Source organism: Thermobia domestica, chromosome 6 (genome assembly GCF_964235325.1).
Source record: "Thermobia domestica chromosome 6, izTheDome1.hap1.1, whole genome shotgun sequence".
Classification (NCBI taxonomy): Eukaryota; Metazoa; Arthropoda; class Insecta; order Zygentoma; family Lepismatidae; genus Thermobia; species Thermobia domestica.
The window spans coordinates 282656367-282678138 of NC_137459.1; positions in this window are offsets into that span (position 1 = coordinate 282656367).

Here is a 21772-nt window from a genome sequence, read left to right on the forward strand (position 1 = left end):
AAACATACATATATTCCACATACAGTACGTTATATGTCGTCTCAAGAGAAATTGACCATGAAAAGAAATAAACACTTTAATAACACATACCGTATCTGCCAAATGATTTCAGATTCCATTATTATTTTTTTGATATAGTTCATAAGACATCAGCGTACTTGTTGGGTATGCAAATTTGAAATTGAGGCAGTTATTATTATTATTATTATTATTATTATTATTATTATTATTATTATTATTATTATTATTATTATTTATTTATTTATTTATTTATTTATTTATTTATTTATTTATTGCATTGGATGGGTTTGAAAGAAAAAAAAAAAATACAAAGATATATTTACGAAACTTAATTTTAATTTAGCGGTTGTTTATTTCAAAAGGTTCTAATCACACTTTAATACAAATAAGTCAATAATTAATAGCATTTCAAAGGATGTACATAAAAAGTTTAATCTACCCCGAATATCTCCAAAGTAAAAAATCCGAAAAAAAAATTGTATTGAAGCGGAGACCCGCTGGAATCCGCGTCCACACAGACCTCTTGCAATTGTTGTTAGTATTATATAAAAATAAGTGCAAGTACGATTGAAAAAAAATCGTCTGAAATTTCAATGGCTATGAACTCAATTAACTTTCACTATATCTAAAAAAGAAAAGAAAAAATACAGATAAGGAAACAAGCGTTGTAACAATGTAGTTTGCAGCTCAAAAGAGTTCAGACTATAGATATTATCTGAGAGTGCGGGTTAATCCTGTGCTGATCTGAACGTTTCCATAGAAACGGGAAAGGGAAAGGAAGAGACAAAATGAGAAATGGACAGGTGGAGAGGTTTAGTCCGGGAATTAAAGGCGTATACAAATTAAAACTTTTCACCATGTTCTGTCTCATGCCTTATATATTGCTCAATCATGCAATATGAAAATGAAAGAGAATTTAAGTAAACTACAAAAGCGACGTAAATTAGAAATTTCTATTCCATTCCGCCATTTGGAATCTGATGACTGGGAAGAACGCAATGTGAAATACCGTAGCTTTCAGAAACGAAGTGAAGATAAGGGGGAAAAAATCATACATAGACAATATACTTAAAAAAAAATAAATCCTTGAATACATCCACCATTTTTATTATCCCAAATTTAAAATTATACAAGTTCATTAGAAACAAATGCTACTAAATTGACAAAAACAAATATTTTAAAAATAATAAATAGTGTGTGGTGCACTTTAGTACACAATACCCACGAAATATAGACATCAGCATTTATAATCCCACTCCTGAAGCAGATTTTATGCACGGAAACTATATTGACTGCTTAAAAAAAAAAGAAAGAAAGAAAAAGAAAAAATGTGAGAATGTAGACCTATGTTTAATAAAGCGTATTAGAGTAAAATTTCTGAACGACAAAGTTGTTCTCTCCAAATATTTTTTTTATCCTTCCTCAACCTATAATTTTACAATATCTAATTACAATATCTAATTATCATATGAAATTTAATGTATTTTGAACTTACGTATTCCAAACTGAACTTTCCAAATATATATACATAAAAACCTACGTATTGCATAAAATATATATCAAACAATATACTGGTACATTGTGAAATAAGCACCAGCTAGAAAAGAGCATGGTAATGAAATCACACTCAGAAGTGTTTGTATGACAGACTATGATTTATGGACGATTACATTTTCAGTTGGACGGTGCGTACGTGGGCTAGACAGCACAAACGGAATAGCGCCTTGAAAGAGTGATTTACGCAGAACTCAAGTACGGAGCGTGACCAAGGCAACATAAAACCTATAGGTAAACGTCACTATATCTGGCTGACGTGAAATGATACAATATTAATAAACTATGAGTCGCATGGCATGCTGACGTGTTCTCTGACAGAAGATTGTGGTTTCAGATAAGCCTCACTTGAACCTGTCCTCTAGCAATGGAAGCATTTGTGTTATACTCTTAGGGATGTCAGTAATTTCCTAACGTACATTGTTGAGCATAATAGCTGCAGAATAGTAGGAGTGATACTGGAGACATTAATGAGTACGAGACGCGATCTCGTCTGCTACGATTTCACGACAACTTCACTGGTGAGCGGTAGAACGAGGTCGTAACCTTCCTTCATATAGTTCCGAACGTTAGATTTCAGCACGGCTATGCCCGATCACATATATCGCTGAATGCACAAACCACACTTCTATAAGTGAGATATCATATTGATTTCCTGGCCTGTATTGTTGTCCGATATGCTATCTATCGTGTGTGTGTTGGAAATGATTGCTCAGCAGACTCGGATGGCCGTAACGAAACAACAGTGGTCTTGTGGATGTGACGTGACATTATGAATGAAGTATTTTCAACACGTGTAGGTTTGTTCCATTCTGATTTATCTGAGTTGTACTCAATGGACAGCACGCAAATTATAAACATTTACGTATAGTGATGTAGCAGAATTTTGGATAAAATTTCATTCTAATCCGTAAACTTTTTTTGGTGTGCTAGTCTTTCAAATAGCAGTGTATTTCAACCTACGTAAGTTGTAAGTAATGCTTTCACTAATAGCTAACAATGCCATACTTTTTCATCAATATTTTAAAAATATATAATCATTGAACACTACCTTAGCGGTATTGAAGAATGTTGGCTCAACGATAGAGCGGTCATTTCTGGTTTGACCTCAGACCCCAAACACAGTGCCCGTGGGTTTAATCGTGATCCAGTATTTCTCTCCATATTCTTATTCCATCGATGTGTTTTTTTTTAATTCGCATTATTTATATATTTTTTAGCCTAAAGAGCGCAATCATATGACACAACTGGAAATTTAATTCCATTTTGTTTTCAAACCAATGTTTTCAAAATACGAAACAACACAAAGAATTTAACTCTGCTCCAAAAGTTGCACAGTTTGTGTTGCTTTCAGGGATACATTTATAAAATTTTAACATAATTTAATGTTTTACTCTTACGACATATTTGCTTGTCTGAGTGAATATCATATGTTATTTTTGTACAATGTTCTTAAATAAGTATTTTAAACATATCTAATACCGGTAATAATATAATTATCAATAAATAAGTGTTAATATTTTATGGTCTTAACTATGTAATTAACAATAAATAAACCAATGTTATAATTTTCTTTTCCAGAACGAAAGTTGCACTTAATATGTACGTTTTTTTTAATCTTTCTTTCTTATTTTATTTCTTTCTGTTTTTACATTTTCTCCAGTCTCCGTAAATCAAATTTTTTACACTAAAGATGGAGAATAATAATCATTTTCATATGCCAATATGCCATCCAATTAATGCTTAATTTTCAACTGATTACAGTTAGTTATAACAATTTTAACTAATATCATGTTTTCTTTCTCTAAATAATTATCTCAACTACACAAATTTACACGATAAGTTTCTCTGCAGAGAAATGCATATTACCACACTGCGAAATTGAAGCCTTTATGTTTATTTGAACTAAATATTTCAGACACACATTTCCTGCTTTTTATCTCTTTTATAAACGTTCCGAATTAAAAGTATGTCTTTTTAAAAGTGAGACACATGAATAAGAGCCACATCTTTACATACTAGAGAACCATAGTGGAATTTTCTTCACCGTCGGCCAGAATATAACTCCGAGGCTCGTTGATATGGAAATAGAATCACCGTCTGCTTACGACATCAAATAACACCCAAAGATGCTACGAGTGTTGTGAATTCTTGAAAACGGTTGACATTTGGCCTTTTCCAAATCACTGCATTTGACACAGCAATGAGCGAAGGCGATGTCAAACTAAATGTTCGTAAATGTTTCTTTCTGTAAATTGTTTACTCTCTCTGGCTCTATTTTGTATACTTAAATCTTTCTTTTAAACGAGAGCGTTGAATGAAATATGAAATTGACATTTTTAAATGGTACTTTCTTTCAAGAGAAGTTATTTATACGATTACTGTGTACACATTTTATATCTTGATAAAGCATATAAATGTGTGTATGTGAGTTTGTACACAAAACATCTTCAATGGAAGCAAGTAAAATAATAATAATAATAGAAATCCTCCTTTTTAACAAGAAATAAGAGTCTTTTTTTCTGAAATTTACTTTTCAATATGAAATATACATTTACTTGGTAAATTAATTTGCGAACATCTTAACATTTTTTTGTTTGTTTGAAGAGCTAGTGTATAATTTTAATAACTACATGAAAAGAAGACCATATATATATATATATATATATATATATATATATATATATATATATATATATATATATATATATATATATATATATATATATATATATATATATATATATATATATATAATTTGTCCAAGAAAAACTTTTTCTTACAGTGAAACAACAGTAGAATTTCAAACTATAGAAATCATATATCTAAACCAGAAATTGTAGGTTCACCCAAGGGCTTGGGAGCAATCCTCGACATTTGCCATTGTCCCTTCTTTCACCAATTTCAGTATTGTTTCTCCAAATTTACCATTATGCTCCCAAATATTACTCTATTTCCACAAATTTACAATTCTCTGGTTTAATTGTGCAGTCAACAACAACAGTACGTATATATTCCCTCACCGTTATTATTTGCTTGAGGTACCGTTATCACAAGTCACCTAGTGGCTTTCCGTTTTCAGCTGTTTAGAAACACGAAAATAAATGCCGATTTTCAAAATAGCTCGAAATTGAAAGCAGGTAAGTGAGTCATGATAACGGTTTCTCATGTAAAATAATATTGTCTAGGGCGTTCTTGTTCCACATTTCGATTATCTTTTATCTATTTGAAGATATCACATAATTACTGTAAAATTAGAGGTATTTTAATTTCGCCGGGATGAAGACTCTTAAAATAAAGTATGCTTAAAACACGAAACGAAACGAAATGAAATATTCCAGTTTATCATCCCACAATGATGACCCCTTTTCAAGGGGACGAGGATTAATACAAGTGAATGATGATGGAAGAATTGGTGGAATAATAAAGTGGAAGGAAACGGGAGCACTCCGAGAAAAACCATGGACACGATATTGTCTACCACAAACTTACTTAGTCGGAGATCGAACCAGAAACCCCACGCACCAGAGCTAAACACTTTAGCACTGAGCTACCGTCCCTCTATCCTTTAGAAAGCAAGTTGCATTTAAGAAATTATCCAAACAAGAAGGTGAATCAAGTAATTAAACGCCTCTTTCCTTCAGCAGTAATAACAATACTTTATGATATAATAAATTGTCGAAAGTGCATATACTATTTGTGTAGCCAAACTGTGTGGATTCAATAGGAAATGATGTGTGGAAAGTGCAAGGACAGGTGAATATCATTTCCACGCGTGCAAGAATATTGGTATAGAAATTAATAGATAAAACAGAAAACATTAATTATGATTCTATAACATTTGAAGGGTAAGGGGAAAGAATAAGGAATGTCCATGTATGTGCTTTATCGGGTGGTTTGTCCTATCTGTTGGTGGCTTTTGGTACTATTTGACTGTATATGCCACGTATGCGTAGATGTAGAAATGTCCATGTAAAAAGGAGCGAAAGATTTAATAACCCTATTCCTTGTACGCGGTTTTCAATATTAAAACGCCGTTTTCTCGAAAATGCAGTTTTGTGACATTCCTTCTTTTTTCCCCTTACCCTTCATTTTAGCGTATAAACTATACTGAAAACAGTAAAGAGAATCACCCAATTTTATGCACGAAATATGATATATGAATAACCATCGTTATAGCATGATCCTAATAATGGTTAATGAAAATTTTGCGGTAAGAAAATTTGCATAACATTTTATTGTAGGCAACAATCATTCCTTTCTTGTTATGCAAGTTGCGTAGAAACCAGCGATTGATACAGATTTTAAATGTGATATCAATAGACACAGTTAAATTCACCGCTACGAATGAAAATGTTAACGTATTGACTACATTAACAAATTACACAGATATAATTATTCTACCTGTGTATTACAAAAAATATAGTTAAATAATTCGATTTTGATCAAAAGTTATCGCATATAGTAACTGATAGACAGAGCATTAGAATTACCATTTTATAAGTCCCACTAAAGTGATCATAATAAAGTATTTTTTATATGAAACATATATTAATGAATAGATCACATTGACTTAAACAAAACGGCATACTAATTACGGGTAGTCCTCAAGATGCGTAGTCATGTACTTATGCGTAGTCCTTGGGAAAAGTGACAAAAATCAAAGTTTAAAACGCTAAATCTAAGCAAACTCTGTCCAACATAAAAGAGTCAATAACGCGTCATCTCTACTTAAGTCAGTAGTATTAAAACATACTCTACCAAGCGTTTCATTACGACTATAATAAGGATGATATTTGCTCCGGACATGCGACAATTACGACCAGTGAATATTACAATATTTTTTGAAGGTCTTTCAAAATTCTAAATGTGTCTATTACGACTAGGTTGCATCTTATACGAGGGAGGTTCAATAATAATTGTCCCTGGCATATTTAAAATACTTGGGCTGGGATGGCTGATGGGAGATATTGTAGCCTAATGTCTTAGATACTATATGCTAAATTTCCGAATCATAGCTGCTACATTAATATTCGTTTTTTGTCGTTTCAGGTGTGAGAGCTGGCACCTAGCTTGAAAAATAGAGAAAACCGAATAACGAACTGTCATTAAGTACCTCCAGAAAAAGGGGTTGAGCCCAAAGGATATTCATGAGGACATGATCAGTGTGTTGGGTGATGGGGCTCCTTCCTACCAGGTGGTAAAGAACTGGTGCCGCAACTTCCGTTGCGGCAGGGAAAGCTGTCAACAGGCCCCTGGTGCTGGTCCTCCAACAACAACATGCACCCCTGAAAACACTGATGCTGTGCATGATACGATTATAGCAGACAGACGAATCACGGTGCAACAGTTAGCAGGCATCATGCACATCTCTGTAGGGTCAGTGGAAACCATTGTGCATGAACACTTGGGATTCCGAAAGGTGTCAAAGCGATGGGTACCCAAAATGTTATATCAAAAAAAAATCAGAAAGAGAGAGTTCGATGCTCAAGGGCTGGTTTGGAGGTTATGCGGGCAGACCTGAAACAGTTATGTGATAGATTTGTGACAGCGGATGAGACGTGGCTCCATCACTATGATCCCGAGTCCAAACGACAGAGTATGGAGTGGCGGCACAGCAGTTCGTCTGCCCCACGCAAGTTCAAGGTACAAGCATCAGCACGTAAGGTTATGTCCACATTTTTTGGGGGGGTTACGAAGGGTTTGCTCCTTATTAACAACCTGGAGGTTGGACACACTATCACGGAGACCTATTATGCGGCAATAATCCCTAAGTTACACGAAACAATCAAGGAAAAACGGCGCGGGATGTTGCAGCGAACAGTGCTGTTCCACGAAGATAATGCTGCGACCCACAAAAGCCATCTTACTGGTGCAGCAATCCATGCTGCTAGTTTTGATGTGTTGGAGCATCCTCCCTACTCACCCGACCTCGTCCCTAGTAACTTTCATTTGTTCCCAAAGTTGAAGGAGCATCTCAAGGGGAAGAAGTTTCACTCCAATGCAGCTACTATTGAAGCTATGGAGGAATGGCTCACGGCTCAGCCGGAGACTTTCTTTGAAGCTGGTATAGTGGCTTTACAGCATAGATGGAAGAAGTGCATTACTATGAAGGGAGACTTTTTAGAAAAATAATACACTTATAGGTCAGGGACAATAATTATTGAACCACCCTCATATACGTAGGGTCTACTCAAACGTAATTTGATTTTTTTTTTTTTTTAATTTTGCGTCACTCCTTCCATTAAAACCAAAGTTACAAATCATGAAGCAAAGAGAATCAAAATATTTCAGTTAAAGTAATTATAAAGTTAAATTTAGTATTTATTTCTTGTATTCTTTCAAGCTTAGAGTGGCCAGATTGAAAGCAAATATATTTAAAAGAAAACAAAACGAGAACATTCGGCAAACTGGCGTAATGATACATCACGAATAAATATAATGAGTCCATTTAGCCACATCAATGGCACGTAAAGAATGTAAAACAATGAAGTCCTAAGTATCAAATCCAGATACCAGAAGTCTCAAATCTATACGTAACTATTGATTCTCAGAATACAGAGTTTATTGCAGATCCATCTGTATCAAAAATATTGAATGATTTTCAATTTTTCTTAAACTTCAGAATTTTCGGAAATGAACATCCAACTATGAAGTTTAAAAAAACGAAACATTAAATAGCATTATATCACACTTCCTTAAAAAAAAAAAAAAAAAAAAAACGAATATTTTGAGGGCTCAAACGTGCTCAAATGATGCAGTAACTATTAAGACAATTTTGGCGCTAATTGGCGTTCGTGAATGTCACCTAAACTAGTTACGCCAACACATCACACTTCATGTTGTGTACAAACAAAATATTTAAGTGTGCAAACGTCAACAATCTATGCACAAACGATTGAGATAATTTTCTTTACAATTGGAGTTGGTGGGGGCTGGCGCCTAAACTAGACACGCCAATATATCATACTTACTGCTGTAGTTAAACAAATACTTTGCGTGCACAATCGTGCTCAAAATATACACTAACGATTTGTAACAATTTTCGCGCCAATCGGTAGGAGTCGGGGCTGCCATTTAGACAGACTCTAAATCAATTTTTGAATACGTTAAAATTGCTTCGTCCACAAACCCCAATTTAGCGTGCATAAATGTGCACAGACGATGCACATATGTTTGAGACTATTTTGGTGAAATTCGGAAGAGGTGGTGGTGGGCTGTCTATACGAACATTAATAAAACCACATGCATGTAGAAAATGCATCATGCAAAAATAAAATAAATAAATAAATAAATAAATAAATAAATAAATAAAAATAGATCTCATCATTCGCAATATAGTTACATAATATTAAAAAAAAAGAAACAGGTTTATCAAGCACAAAATTATAGTTGCTGTTGCAGGTTGAGAGCAAATATTTATATCTTAAAATCATAAACACATCTAATAAATTAAACTCATTCAAGAGAAGAAAGCTAAATATAACAAAATAATAATAATAATAATAATAATAATAATAATAATAATAATAATAATAATAATAATAATAATAATAATAATAATAATAATAATAATAATAATAATAATAATAATAATATATAATAGACCTTGTAATACAAATTATATTTTGAGAAAGTGTTTTCTTATTACATTATTCAACTAGATGTACATGCATATCATTTTGTTCCCTTATTATTCACGTATTTCAACTGCAAGGAAAAAAGCTTATTATTTCGAAAACACTAAATTAGATAACGACTAAGGTCCATTACAATGAGATACAGGGTGGACACAAAGTTCTGCTACCCTTGATAAATGCTAATGTAAGTTTTCCGGTTACCCCCTTTATAAATGCTAATGTAAGGTTTTCCATTGTTTCAGATTGTGTGAACGATGCCTGATACTTCCAATATTGCAAATTGGGAGGGCATGAGAGAAACCATGTAGGTAAGACACTGGCAGAACTGCTTGCAGACTTTCGGACAAGGTTTCAACGAGATCCTCCCCCGAAACGCATCGTTGCACAAAACAGTTACGATACCACTGCCGAACTGACAGAAGCTGTGAAACAAACTTTCGCCCAAATAACACCTGCAATGCTCCGGAAAACGTCGCACAGAACCGGAAAATGAGTGGAAAATGTAAAATGAAATAAAATGAAATGTTTGAGTTGTATATCCCACGGTTATGCCTGTTAGGCTAAAGGAGACGGTGATGATGAGAAATGAATGAAATGGTCGAATGAAAAAAAGTGGGAGGAAACGGAAGAACACAAGGAAACCCACGAACACGGTCTTAGTCCACCACAAAGTTCGCGTGGTGAGGGCTGGGATCGAACCCGGGACTCCATGCGCCAGAGGTGAATGCTCTAGCAATGAGCAACCGCGACCCCGAGTGGAAAATGAACATGAGGTACAGTGAACGGTTCAGTTTCGGAGACATTTCATTAGCACCAATACAATACTTAGCACTTTGAAGCTGAAATACCGCACTGACAACGGCATAGTTTCGTGCCTCTAGCACATGTACATATATGACATCCGCATTGCCAAGGCGGGAGGATATAATCTGACCAACCTTCTTATAATACAAAACATAGCAGGATATTCCGAATCAAAATATTAAAACAATTTAAGATAATAGAGGTCTTAAGAAGATAAAACAGAGCTTAAATAATGGGCAGGAGCAGGTCACAGTGATAAAAAATAAAATGCCTCAAACAAAAGAAGACACTGAAGTGACAATAGTCTGGATATGTTAGAAAATTAAATTATGATCAGCAAAGGTCATACGGTTTACTCAACATTGTTAGAGTCATCAAGTCTTAGGAGCCTCAGGTTGATAGGTCATTTAGCCAGGATGGAAGAAAGTGAAACGCTTTCAAAGTCCTAACTGTAAGACCAAAAGAAAACGACCATTAGTAAGACCTAGAAGCAGAGGGAGGACAATATTAAGATGGATCTCGGAGAAATGGGAATAAAAAGTAGAAACTGGATGCAGTTAGCTAAGGATATAAGCCAATGAAGAACTTTTGTGAACGCGACATTAAACCTTCGGGTTCCATACGTCATAGAGTTAGTTAGTTAGTTAAGGTAAATATTTAGTGGATAGCAGGATAGAAGAAAAATAGTTAGACACTGCCTCGTACAAAACAGTGTGATAAAAAAGAAAAAAAAAATGAGAAGCTGTGAAGTAATGTCGACAGAATTTGTCTAACATAGACGGACGTGTTCAAGAGCTGAAAGCCTTCATCCAATAGTGGATATATAATTATTGATTGTATATAATGTTCAAATAATATTTATCAAGAAGTTGCTTTTTTTAAAAAAAAAAAATATTATTCATCTATGTATAACTTCTAAGAATTAAGTTTACGTGACTAAAAATAGAAGAATGGACATTGACGAAAAATGATCACGATACTAAAATATAATGACTTCATGATGCACAACTTTATATTAAGTTTACGTAAAATATTTTAATGCATATTAAATAGAAACATTAAGCTTTATTTTTTGCTCATGTGATTTTTTTAAAAGTAATAAATGATAAAAAAAATACTTCCATATATCTTTAAATATAGTTTAAAGGTTTAGTATGGTGATTTTTTTTTGTAATTATTTCATACAATTACTTAAATATTTATTTTATTATTATTATCGCATCTAGCCGATTATGTATGGTCATAATATTACCCTAATACTTTCGTTCGGAGTTAAACATATCAACTTTAATTCAGTTTTACATTGTTTTTAAATGCATATTTGAGTATCAAACCACAATGGGATTCTAGAGTTGTTTTTCCTTTAACTGAATTGCAGGTATTCTACAAGGGAAAATATTAAATGTTTAAAAAGAAAGAAAAAAAAAAAGAAAACACTTTTAGTTTTGGTTTTAAATCCTATACGCTTTTTTCACTCAGAGAGCTTTTCTGCACTCACATTTATCACTTGTGTCCACATATAAGTAATGAAATTTTCACGAAGTTGGACGTAGTTATAACTGACTCTGCTAGATGGCAGCACGCTCCAACATCAATAGTCCAGCGAGATATTACACGCTGAACATCAGCACTGCCACCATTCTCATAGCAGAAGCTTTGTAAGGCGTTTGAAGCTCAGAACATGGATTGAGCGTTTAATTCAGTACTTTGCGGATTGTGGTATTTTTACTACGTTATGTAAACCCAAATAGGAAGAACAGTCATACGATTAGAAATGGTATTCTGCGTATGTTTTGTTCCACTACTATTAAATTTGAATAGTTCAGGGAGAAGGGGACGGAATTAATGTTTGAAATTTTATAATCCTAAAAATCATATATATATATATATATATATATATATATATATATATATATATATATATATATATAAACATTTACATAGTTTAAATATGACTATCACTTGGTCTTATTTATGTATTTACTAACTATTTATTCAAACTACAGTTAGCGTCTGTCTACATACGTTCAGCGCCCGAACCACTAGCAACGTTAGGTTGGTTGATTGATTGCGAAACGTTTGTTCGCATCTATTGTTAGCAACACGGGCGTCTCTAGCGGGGTAGACGAGGGGGACGCGTCTCCCAATATTTTGAAGTACAAAATATTCAATATTTTATTCTAATTTAATTTATTTACTAACGACAGAATATCATATCAATAATAATAATTATATTTATTTGGAATATAAAATTAAGGCTGTGAAAGGATTAGTATAACAGAGTTCTTGATGTAACTTAGGGGGTCCGTGAAGATAAGCAGAAATGCAACAAATGGAATCGAAGTTAATAAACAGGTTGGGCTAGGTAGTACCATGTAAATCGCTTTCTTTGATGTCCCCCACAAATTTTACGTGCCAGATACGCCAGTGGTTAGCAATAAGAGTCTATGGAGCAAGACACAGCATATACATTCAGATCTGAAGCACAGTAATTCGTTCGATCCTCTTCACTTGGGGCAGAATCTTAAACCTCGTAGACCAAACGTGATGGCCCGGAAGCAGTCACTCACACCTGCTACCCATCACACTGGTGTAGGAAGAAAGTCATCAAGGGGGATAGTCATACACAAAAGCATGCAAACCTTTGAATGGTAAAGTGTTTTAAGTCACCTTTTTTTTTGGGGGGGGGGGTATATTTTGTGATATTAAGACTTCTATTAGAATATATACTGAAAACTTCCACAAATATTTCAACTGCTTCCGTGTCATCGAGTCTGTCTGGGACGCCAAGTCTGAGAAACTTAATAAAAATAAATGAAATTTTTTACTTTTACGTCCCACGATTATGTCAGACATAATTAGACTGTGATCCATATTAGGTTTGTAGTATGTTAGTATGAACTCACAAGCATCCATGTCGTCAGTTATGTCAGCCAATGCGGTAGATTTCATGCGAAAATCTTGAATGTTCGCATTGGTTGGCAATACTGAAACACTTGGGTGCTTGGGAGACGGGTCACTCACACTATGTTGTCCAATGCTGCTTCTGTCACATTTGTTATATACTCGTTCAATAGCACGCACGCCCTTTTCAACATAGTGATGTTTACGCTTGTTGGTAACACTGACAATCTAGAGTGGTTGGAGATGATCACACTCAACGTCTTTTTTACTATAGTGTCGTGTGATGTGTCTTCCAAGCTTGCTGTTAAACATCTCATCGCACGGAACCTGTTTTACAACTTCCCATTTTTACACTTGATTGGCAACACTGATAAACTGGGGCCGTTGGGAGAGGAATACGTTCAATGTATATTTTCTCTAGTGACGAATGATGTTCATGCCAAGTTTCATGGATATTCATCCAGTGGTACAGAAATCATCTGCCACATTGTATTTACAATTCGTTGGCAACACTGATCAAATCGGTACGTCTAGGTGCAAAGTGATATTACCAAACTCTTGCCCGAGTAACATTCTAGCAATGACCCAAAAGGGAAGATGATGGGGTTAGGTGCTTACGCATGATGCATTGTAACATTCATTTTTATTCTGTCAAAAATGCCATACATAGGGTCACAAACACCAACAACTGACCCCTTATAGGGTCAGGTTGCGGGTTTACCCGTGATTTCAAAACGGTTTCGTACTTTTCGTGACAAGAGCTTGTAGATGATATATAGGTTTCCCGCAGGTACTTGGTACCGGAATGGAATCATCCCTAGTAAGTATAGAACAGGCTTTACAGATTCTACATTCAAAAAATAAATTGTCCTAAAAAAGATGGAACGTAGTCAAAACAAAAATCACGAAACATGTAAAAGTCGTCAATGGAAAATTAGCGGATAGAAAATTAAGTCGTCCACATATATCAAAAACTGTAATGAGATGGCTAATATAAAGCTTATTACAAAGATACAGTGAAGGGATTAGAAATGATGTATAGCACGTAGGGTAAATATGGATAGAACATTGTCAAAAGTCAAGTTGTTTGAAATGAAAATGAAATGAAATATTTGAGTTTTACGTCCCACGGTTATGCCGGTTAGACTAAAGGAGACGGTGATGATGAGTAATGAATGAAATGGTGGAATTAATAATGTGGGAGGAAACGGGAGAACCCCGAGAAAACCCACGCACACGGGGTTTGTCCACCACAAAGTTCACTTGGCGGGAGCTGGGATCGAAGCCGGGACCACTAGCACCAGAGGTGGACGGTCTACAACTGAGCCACCGCGTCAAGTTATTTGTGTAAAATCAATAATAATGATAAATTATATATATATATATATATATATATATATATATATATATATATATATATATATATATATATATATATATATATCTTGTTCGAATTACCCAGGGCGTATAAAGGCGAATTACCCACGCGGAGGTTACATGCTTGAAATATCTCACAACTTGATTTGGAAAGTGCAGACTCGATTTAGCGCGCAATGTGACTTTTGGCCTGATCGTGTGACACACTCTGGCGCTTATGTCAAATCGGATAGGCCCTCTGATTTATTAAATATAAACAAAATTGTTAGAGCCGTTTTGAGAAAATCGATTTTTTTTTTTTTTTTTTTTTACCCTTCAGTAAACTTCCCTTAATTTTAGGAGTAGGAACAAATTCGAATACTCCTGAAGAATCACATGCAAACCTTAAGTTTAAAGTTTGGTCTCGATACATTGAACAACATGGCTTGTAGGCGAATGTATACATCAGGACTAACAGACGGACAGATGAAACAAAAAAAAAAAAAAAAAAAACTTTGTCGGTATCTATGTGACATGACACGTATGGATCCGTTGAAATCTCGATTTGTTTTTTCATGACCACCAATCTTCTCTCCTTCTGTCGATCGAAGGTAAAAATAAGAATATAAGATAGTATATATTTGAACAGTTTTGAATATTCTGCTCCTAAGAGAAAAATAACGGATATTTCTATAATATTGAATGTTTCCTTTATTTCTTCACAAAGTTCCATGTGTGGGGATTTGCTTAAGCTAGAAATATTAAATTCGGTATACAAACTTTTAGGTGCAAATAATTAGAACATGCGTTTCAGAATTTTGGAAAATTCAGCTCCTGTGTGGGGGATAAAGGTTGTTATTAATATAATATTCAAATTCATTTTTTTCTTTATAGATAAAGCACTCATTATAACTGCTTAAATTGGACATGAAAATAACCATAACTACATGAACTGACATAAAATAACGGATACTTCTGGTTGACGTGGAATGTTGAAATTTCGCATGATTATAGTCTTCCAGACTAACCCACAGGAAAATTTCCAAAAGTGATATATATATATTTTTTTTCACTTTTAGGGGGTCTAAAAGGGGGGGTGAAGAAATTTCCCATGCTATTTAAATATGATTTTCTTGGACCTACAATCTCATGTTTTAGGTACTTAAATTGAAATAAAACTTGAAATTGTGTATGATTGTACATTTTAATAACGCTACCTAAATAAATCACTAATAATAATAATAATAATAATAATAATAATAATAATAATAATAATAATAATAATAATAATAATAATAATAATAATAATAATAATAATAATAATAAACACTTTAGAGTGTTTTTATGGACAGTGAAAAATCTTGCCATGTTATTTATGGGAGGCACCTTTTACACCAAAATTATTGGGCACTTTCTGTACGGCTGCAATGATTAAATTTGACATGATTGTAGCTTTTCATGACTAACCGACAGGAAAATTGCCAAAAGTGAATTTTAAAAACGTTTTGGAGGGTCTAAAGAGGCAATGAAGAAATTCCCCATGTTATTTAAATGGACCTTTGTTGGACCTATAACCTCACATTTTAAGTAGATGGAATTGGAAAACAACACTTGGGATTCGGTATGTTTGTACGTTTTGTTAGCGTTACCTAAGTAAATAGCCAAAAATAAAGGTTTTCAAATGTAGAGCGGTTTCATAAGGAACTGATATATCTTCACCGTGTTATTTATATGGAACATTTTCTACTCCACAAAATGTTTAGGCACTTCCGGCAGGATTAGAATGACGAAATTTGGCGTGATTGTAGCCTTCTAAGACTCACACACATAAAAATTGCCAAAATGAATGTTTTTAATTTCTAAGGGGTCTATTTGGGGAATTAAGAAGTATCCTTCTTGGAGTACAAAATCTTTTATTTTAGATGGTTGGAATACGAAAATAAACTTAAAATTTTGTAGAATTGTAGGTTTAAGAGGTGCAAGGCCGTAGGCCGTCTAAACGCGTGGTCAGGGAGAAAAGTCCCCAGCTGACCCAAATTCAGGAAATGTTAAGAGAAAATGCACGACATTCACTATTGATGCAAAGGCTGGTATGAAAGAGATGCGAGGCCGTAGGCCAAGCAGAGAGGGGTTTGGGGGGTAGAGCTCTCAACTAGCCAAATGCTATTTGATATATAAACCTTCAGATAAAAATAATTAAATATGCATTTCATCGTCTGCGCTTTTAAGAGTGTAAAATGAACTATTTCTAAAATTTCTATGTTTTCCATTATTTATTCAGAGGATGCATAAAGTACAGATTCGCTTAAAATTGGAAGTGTGAAATTTGTATTATAAAGGTAACCAAGAAAGCCATGTTGCTTTTTGTGGAGGTCTGCATTCTATCGGCCCTCACATCGTGAGTTGCATGGGAATGGAGGTAAGGCGAAAGTCAGTTGCTGGTGTGAGCATATCCAACGTACTAAATGGTTGTGGCGCTTCAGTTACTCCGTAAACTTGTGTAAGGACAGAGTTAACAAAGAACCTCCTTAGAGCGTCATAAGGGCGTATATGCTGTACGAGTTCAAACTGGGGTCAAAGAACGTTGAAGTGAGGCTCCTGAGATTATATTCCACACATAAGTGTAAACAAACTCCCGTCCTTGGTCTTTAAGTCTGTGAAATACCAATGGAGACTAATGATAGAAAAGTTATTCACGGTTACAACTCCCTTCCTGACTTTTGGCATACTTTGCATACCTATATATACGAGGTGTGTTAGAAAAGTAATTCAAACAACAATGTTATCCTCTTCGAAGTAGTTCTCTTGGACAGCTATACACCGCCGGAGTCATTGTTCCCACTCTTGGAAGCAGCGCTAGAAGTCTTCAACGGGAAACTGGTCGGTCACAGTGTTTTGAATGTTCTCTAGAGTTCGAAAATGACGTCCTTTTAGAACATGTTTTAATTTCGGGAAAGGAAAAAGTCACAAGGATCGCACGAATCACTCTTTCCTTGATCCTTTCAAGGACACTTTTATAAAACATTTGGTTGACAGTCTGTCCTGGTAGAACAAATTCTTTGTGCACGATACCCTTACTGTATATAAAAAAAAAAAAAAAAAAAAAAAAAAAATCAGCTACGTCTTGATCTTTGATTTGCTCTTTCGACATTTCTTCGGCCGAGGAGATGACGGAGTGTGCCACTCTTTGCTTTCTCGCTTTGTTTCAGGATCGTACTCAAATATCCAGCATTCATCACCTGTGATCACATAATTGAAGAATTCTAGGTCATTGGGAATCCTCTCAAGATCAACGCACACGTTTTTTTTCGATTGTCCATCTGTTCAGTTGTGAGGTTTTTCGGCACTATTTTTGCACATATCTTTCACATGTTCAAATCGGCTGTCAAAATTTGATGTACGGTGAAAGTGTTCAAAATTTAACTGTTAGCTCATCATCCTTATTGTTAAACGATGGTCTGATCTCACAGGAGCACTCACACGTTCAACGTTTTCGTCAGTATTTGAAGTTGAAGGTCTCCCTGAGCGAAGTTCATCTTTAGCGTGTTCTCGGCCTTCCAAAAATGATTTGTACCAGCGGAAAACCTGTGCTCTTCATAACCAATGTTTCCCATAAGCCTGTTTCAACTTTTCAAAAGTCAAACTCGCGGATTCACCAAGTTTAACACAAAACTATATTGTAAAACGTTGCTTTAAATTCCGATGCTCCATTTCTGTAACACACAAAAACACAACTTCAGTGATGGCTCTATCAAAAATAATGTGTTAGCTGTACGGAGTCGTAACTCGGACTGAGGAAGTGGAAGGGATAGGCAAACCAATCTAGTACAGACCGGGAGACACAACGTAGCCAGATCGCCCGCAGTGTTGCCAGTCTCATTACTTTTCTCACACACCTTATATATATCAGGTGACACTATATATAAGGTGACACTTGTTCGACTGACACTAACAAACGTCGTTAAAGTGCGACTAATTTAAAACTACGTCACGATTTAATTACAATTAAAAAAAGAAAGATCGTTTTAATTGAATTATTTGGAAATTAAGTAAAAGTTGTAACCATATCTAGAATTGAGCATGAATTTTGTGTAAGCTTATGTTAGTTGATGGGCGAACTTTTATAAATAAATATAATAAAGTAAATCAATAAATTCATTAAATATAAGCAATTATAGATTTTAAGAAAGCAAGATGTTAACTTATATTTAGTGTACAGTGGGTTGAAGGCTCGGGTGCAACAAATATGCATAATACAAAATTAGTGAAATACAATTTCATGTGTCCTGAATCTCACTTGACTGAATTGTACGTATTCATTATATACATATAAACACTATGAGAAAATAGCCTATGGTGCTTAAGCATAAAAACTAACACATTTACTTTAAATGAAGGGACGTAGGAGGATCGAAGTTGTATCCTTTCCATCATTGTCTCTTTTAAAGGATGAAGTATGTTAAAAAAAAGTCTTTCAAGTACAAGAAACTAACATCTATGCATGGTGATATACACTTACAAATATTTTTTTTTTCCTTCTCGCGCGTTTCCGAAACAGTTTTCGTCTTCAAAGCGAGTGTTTTCTTCAAAAATTTTTCCACTATGGAGCTTTCCCGAGTCTGATACACTCGAATTTCCTGCTTCGTCTAGTGAAGAGGAAACAAAATATGACAAGCGAAAGGAAGGAAAATACATTTTGGAAGCTTACTTTCTCTTCTTCGTCTACCTTTCCCCCTTCCCCTAACGTTTCTTGTTTCCCTTCCCCCCTTCAAAATAAACCAATTTCTCACTGTAACTTTCAGAGGTGTTATATAATTCAGAGAGTGCTTGTCTTCCTCGACTATTTTCAATTTGCATATACTTCCAAAAGAAATGAAAAAGGCGCGTTCTCCTTTCGTTTAATGATTATGCAAACACAGTCATTCCCTCTTTTAGCATTACAAACCATTTTAGTTTAATCTTTTTGTATTGTATTTAAACTTTCTTTATTCTTCTTCACTTACTGATTATCCTTTCCTAAAACAATTTGAAACTCTTTTGTTTTACTTAGTGTGAAATGAAAGGGAAAATAGGTTTATTTATTTCATGCAATGTGAATATGATATTTTAAAGTTCGACAGTTACCAAACTCTTTTACTTCTATTTTACCATCACAGCGTGGGTGAAATTCTTGCTGTAAATGAAATAATAATAATAATAATAATAATAATAATAATAATAATAATAATAATAATAATAATAATAATAATAATAATAATAACACTCTACGATTATACCTTTTATATTAAATGGAACGGATGATTATGCCTACGAAAGAGATGCTGAAATCAAAAAGTAATAAGCAATAAGAAAACCCGAAGGAAACCTAATGACACGATGATGTCTACCACAATCTCTCATGGACTGGAATCGAACCAAGGACTTCACGAATAAGGGATGAAATGAAATCTTTGAGTTTTACGTCCCACGGTTATGCCGGTTAGGCTAAAGGAGACGGTGATTATGAGAAATTAATGAAATGGTGGAATGAAGAAACTTCGAGTAAACGGGAGAACCCCGAGAAAACCCAAGCACACGGTGTTTGTCCACTACAAGTTTCACTTGGCAGAAGATGGTTTGAACCCGGGACCCCAAGCACCAGAGGTGAACGCTCTACAACTGAGTCACCGCGGCCCCTCGAATAAGGAATGAACTGTGTTCCCCAAATTCGTGCTTAAGGGGCACAGTGGTTCAGTAGTAAAGCGTTCACCTCTAGTGCGTTAGATTCCAGCCACCCTCGTGGCTAAGATGTTGGTATGAAAACACCGGCTTGATTCCTGGCGGGAGACCCATGTGGTTCGGATCCCACATTAAGCTGTAGGTCCACGTCTCATATAGCATTGCTGCTGAAAGGAAAACTAACTCAAAATCAAATCGATTTCATCCCGCACCAAGGGAGGTGTTTGATGAACAAACACCGTGTGCATGAGTTTTCTTGGAGTACTCCCTTTTCCGCCTTCCTTCATTCCATCATTATCACTCATCTCATCATAATTGTCTCGCTTATCCTCCATGCGTAATTAAGAGACGTTAAGTTAAAAAAAATCATGCTGAAATAATTATAACATTGTATTGTATTCAATGACAAATGAAAGGAAAGAAAAATTTCTTGATCATAGCTCAAGGATATCTCAAGAGCGATTAGATTATAATCTAGATAATTCGGACCACGATAATCCTACACTCCACATAACTAAAACCAATCTATGAAACGAAAAGACATTTCTGGATCTGCATCACAAGATTTTTTTTGGGGGGGGGGATTAAAAGAGAGAGATTATTAATTAAAGTGAATTATTGTTAAATCACTGTGGAAACGGATAAACTTCGAGAGAAACAACGGGCACGATGCTATCCACTACAAATTCGAATGAGTGGGAATTTAATCAGAAATTCCTCCTACCAGAGTTCAGGCGTCTGTTCGAGTCAACGAGTCTCCTTCCTGATCACGAAATTAATACCCTGTTCATTACTGATTCAAGGGGGGTAATTTGTACTTACATACAGGGTGCGAATTAGCGGGGGGATGAGGGGGATTTTCCCCTCAATCAGATTTTGTCCCCCCAAACAAATCAACTGAAGTATCCCACCGGGGATGCTCGCTTTCCCCCCAAACCATGCTTAGTATAACACAAAATTTCACTGATTTTTGTCATTTCTTGTAAGTTTAATCTGCTATCCATATTTCAAAATGAGCGATGTAGACTATTCAGTTTTGATCATTTCTAATGTCACCACTATTTTCACCGTTGCTTAGTTGAACTATATTATTATGACTACAGTTCTTACTTGCAACGGTATCCTCATACCCTTCAGTTTGTCGTCGTTCGTGAATTTGAATGTACTAATTGCGCATAACAAAGTAGCATATGAGTTTATAAATGCTCTTAGCGGTTGGCCAAGAAGTAAACAAATGGCTTTTTCCATCATACTCGGGCATGTCGTATCCATCCTCTACATTTGTAGCGATTATCACATTGTTTTAATTTTTGTTATATTTCATTTTAGTTTGCAAGTCTGCATAATATTTGTAATATCCAATAAATAGAACAAGTGGACTTAATAGAACATAAGTGGATTATTATTGCCTGAACATCACTGCCTTTTACAGTTTGCGGAAATGAACTTTTGAAACTGTACTCAAAATCTGAATTATATATTCTCTCGTGGCTACATGCTAACGTACATGCTGACGATACGTTAGTAGTGAGTAGACACGTTAGTGAAGGTGAGTAACTGCATACGATTTGTTTCAGCATTTGCTAATACGAATGATTTTCCGTGTCATTCATTGCCGGTGTTTGTATAAGCACTTCTACTGGAGCGGGCTTTATAAAGTTAACCAATAACTTTCCATCTTTCTTTACGCTGTACAGTTTGCTGTCCACGCCAATAATGTTGTCTGGAAAACTTCAATGTAATATTCATACTTCATTTCATAACGTAGCATGTAG